The 4,173-nt window shown below is 43.3% G+C and overlaps 1 protein-coding gene across 17 annotated transcripts in view; it reads right to left on the bottom strand.

Moving 5' to 3' along the window:
- ATXN1 (ataxin 1) overlaps positions 1-4,173 on the bottom strand; it is a 218,355-nt gene that overhangs the window by 118,947 nt on the left and 95,235 nt on the right. For 2 of the 17 annotated variants that reach the window (XM_080579227.1, XM_080579216.1), the window contains one exon: positions 7-153. The exons of the other annotated variants lie outside the window; for them this stretch is intronic. The gene's annotated coding sequence lies outside the window, so the exon portion shown is untranslated. The remainder of the gene's footprint in view (positions 1-6; positions 154-4,173) is intronic. 17 annotated transcript variants of the gene reach the window in all.

The raw sequence follows: 4,173 nt of genomic DNA, 5'->3' as shown, positions 1-4,173 counted from the left end.
ACAGACCTGGCAGACGCAGACGGCAAGCTAAGGCGTCCCAGTGGAAGATGTGCAAATGGACAGCCGCTGGGTCGTTCCCTCCCCTACAGCTGGTTTGGGAGCGTAACGTGGGACGACACATTCAGAGTGGAAGAGATCAGTTCAGCAGAAGGTCTGGGAAAAAGAGGATAAAGATGAGCCACTTAAGAGTGAAATTGAGCAAAATGAGAGCTAGACTGAACCACGAATCAGCCTAGGTCACAGCGGGTCTATGTACAGCTTAGGCCCAGAGTCGGTCTCTTGGGTTCATTTGCAATGGTGCCTCTTCTGGACGAGGTCTTCTGGAAGGGGAAACTCCTTGATTCCCACTTACAGGAAACTGTTAGAGAGCTGGAGCTTGCTCTACCCACCTTTGCTCATCCAGGGTTTTGAACAGCCCTTAGGACAAGCGTAGACCAAGCGAAGCCCCACTAAAATGCTTCGGCAAAGACACCTATAGTAAGATTCAATAAAAGGTGGTAACTCACACATGGGGGAAGAGATAATGTACAGCAATACCTAGAGGCACTGACCTACTTGGCTCCTGTACAGGCATACAGCAAATGACAGTTCCTGTCTCAAATACAAAGAGCAATACTTGGAATAGGAGTCCCAGGGAGAGAGAACACCAAGCCGACATTTTCACCCCTGGATACATTAAATTAGGTACCAATCCATACTTCGGGACCTACATAGCTGGCCTCCTTCACAGTAGTGCTGCATGCACCCAGAGGCCCATTAAGGTAATGTGAAGGGTTGCAGATGACTTGCATGCTCTGGAAATCAGGCCAGGACTAACCAGATTCAATGGCTCTGATCTTAACAGACACGGTTGTGAAATGCAGACGAGACCCCAGCACTAGCATGGAAATTATATGAGGTTTCTCAAGCACAGATCAGATGCTGAATCTTACAAATACATATGCTGTAGCTGTGTGTCCTGAAATGTCTCTAAGGGCGAGGCCATTTTAAATGCTGACTTTTAAAACACTTGATTTTGCAGAGCGTAACTCCATAACCTGAAGGACAGATCACCTTCTTGTCCTCAGGCAGAATTTTACTGTCACATACACACAGTGGATATATTTGCTACACATCACTCAGTCTTCTCCCTATGCACAAACACACATCGGTCATCTTTAACGAGAGCAGAAAAATCATAGCGTCAAAAAGGCAACCACAAGGAGCACATCTCAGAGAAGGGTTTTTTTTGCATCAGATTAGGGCAAGGTAGTTCATGATAGCTGTATTTTCCTGGTAGGACCCGCTCCTGTATGCTTCTCACCAAGAGGCAGGAAAACTCGCATCCTTTGCAGTAATTAGCAATGCAAGGTCTGCCTCGGTGGGGCTCATTACAGGGTAAGGGCATTAGTCCCTTTCTGTTGTTATAAATCCTTGGTGTATTTGCAATAACAAAAAATTACTTTCAGAGTTGTTTGTTTGTTTGTTTGTTAAAGTACTTCAAGTTCAAAGTGTTCAATGCCTTACTCAGGTCACATTTACAGCTGATTTAATAGGGAAGTGCTGCTCCAGAAGGTACTTTTTTACCTTTCCAGATTAGAGAATAATTACACACAGAGAGGCTAACTCTACCATCTCCTGTGCCAGTTTTATGCTGAAATAACTCCATTGATTGATGAAATTAAGATGGAATGAGACTGCAGTAATCTAATACTGAAACAGGCCACAAAAAAATAAAATCTGCTTTGTTAAAAATGTAGTCAACTCAAGAGATTTCCTTCCTCATTCTCTACACAGAAAAGCTCTTCTATTTTTTCCACATGAGGAATTTTGAAAAAGCAAGGCCTGTAGGATTCTGGGGTCTTTTTTTATTTTATTTTTATTTTTGGCTATTATATCATGCTCCATGGGAAAGCTCAGCACAAAGCTAAGTGCACATTCCTCACAGGTAAGAGGAAATTAAGATACAAGATGAAAATAACCCGTCTATACAGCTTACCATGTAGTTTATCAAGCGGGTAAATATGAAGTTAAATAAAAAGTTAAATGCTACTTCAGTTACATGACTGCTAGCTCTTTATCGCTGTCTCAGAACCCAGCTGTGTTCTGTGGAGGAGGAAACATGTCAGTGCAGCAAATTTTACCTGCAATGAGAAGTAATTTATTGTGCCTAACTGTGAAAAGCAAATTGGTATCATCATCTAGAAGTTTGTATCTCACAAGTGTTGTTTCTGTAATTTGCCTTTCTTTTAGAAAGGACTAAGGTTAGAACAGCAACGCAAAAACTTGCGGCTAAAATTAAATTAGGCTGGATTTCCTGAAAAGTTGTTAGGTGAGAAGGGCTGAAAGGAGGTGTGAGTACAACACAAAAAGAAGCACAACAGAGTTAAGAAAAAATAAGCTATTTCTTAATTGCTAGTGAGATACCTTAGTCTCAGATACCACCAAAAAATCTAAGAAAAAAAGACCTTTTCCTTTTAAAATGTGCCCCTAGTAAGCCAATTTGATAATTGAAGAAAACGAAAAAGCAAAAGAATTGGATATTCTTTTTAACCAAGATTGTGTTCACCTAAAGAAGACAATCTGCATAAGCATGACTGGGGAGGAGGAATTAAAAGAAATCTAAGTAAGGACCAAACTAAAAATCCAACGCTCACCCTGAAGCACCTCACCAGGGGATTTCTTTAAAACACTCTCTAAAATGCCATCACTCTTCCCAGCAGCAAGGATGACAGTATTTGTATTTTACTGCTGGAGCAGTAGCTAGTTAAGGTTAAGAAAACTGAACAGGATGGGGTGGGACAACGGTTGGGACAGGAATTGCGTACATCGCTGAATGTTCCCATTGCTTTGCAATTGCTCGACTGCGTAAGAGGGAAAGAAGACAAGGGCTTTCCAACAACTGGTTTATGTCTCCTCTGGCAGAACTCTTTGCTCTGCAGCCACCCAGCTCCCACAGAGGTAAGGTATAAAAGCCCAAGCTCTTACTAGCCTGTTTACAAAAATAAACTCCAATCTTCTACACTGCTCAAGTATTATACACAACTAAGGAGCCTCCTGTTCCTCAACACACTGCCAGTACCTCCTGGTATACTTACTTTCCACTCTCTCCTCTCTTGTTCCTTCCTACCCGACTTTTTCAGCCGTCTTGTACCCTCTCTCCCCCTCCTGCAGTACTTGCTCCCATCTCCTTTATCCTCCCAGCCCATCCCTCAACCTGTAGCTCCTTCCCAAGTTACATGGCTTTCCAGCTTCTCTCCCAGACGCTGTGGTTATCCATCCCGCTGTTCTGTTTCTCTGCTGATAATCTGTTTTTAATAACAGGCCCCGGTTTGGGTGTGTTTTTTCTTTTGTTTGCTTGCTTTTAACTAACACCAAAAACTCAGAAAAAAAGGTGACAGGTATCTAAGGAGCTTATAATAGAATAAAGCATCACCTTTGCCTTTCTTTTAGAAAGCAGAACATAAAAAATGTCATAGTCAAAGGCAGAGATGAAATTTATAAAAACTAACTGAAATCAGTATTCAGGACAGATGGGTTGACACCCCTTCTTGCCAAGATAAGCGTCAGGCTCACAGGACCTTGCTATTACATGATTTCAGAAAAGAAGGCACCTCCATCAGCATAAAACCAGATCTTCAGGCTGCACTGCTTCAAAATGGAGCATGGAAAATACCACCCAGCTGACTCCCAGGAGAAGCCTTCCCATATGTAAGGGAAGGGGGGGGCAAACCCTGCAGCATAAGAGAAAAAGAAGCACGGAGTGGTTAAGTGTAATGCCCCCAAATGAGACTGCGAGTTGGCAGCAACACAAGTACAGAGAATTTTCAGGGCTCCTTGGACCTTGGCTACATCAAACTGCTAGAGGAAAGCTCTTCTTCCTTAGCTGTGAAGTATGGCACAGCTGTAGAAGAAGGCTGTCTTAACCGCAGACCTTGGTTAAAGAAAGACCCTACACAGCACACCAAAGCCAGAGAAACTGTCCTCTGGGGACACTTTTCTCTAATGAGGTCAGGGAGCTGTGCTCCTCTGGCAGCCACTCTTTAGTGAGGGTTTCACCCTAGTGCACCTCAGCAAGTTGCAACCTCCTCACTCAGGTCAGCCTTCACCTCCCAGTGTGGAACACCCTGATGAAGGCGATGAAGAGTAAAGCTTAACTGATGGCCGATGCAGCAGGTGTGGTAACGTTCGCTT

Source organism: Anser brachyrhynchus (genome assembly GCF_964034855.1).
Source record: "Anser brachyrhynchus genome assembly, chromosome: 2".
In the NCBI taxonomy this organism is placed as follows: Eukaryota; Metazoa; Chordata; class Aves; order Anseriformes; family Anatidae; genus Anser; species Anser brachyrhynchus.
Note: the sequence above shows the minus strand (reverse complement) of the source record. Positions and strands in the feature narration are given on the sequence as shown.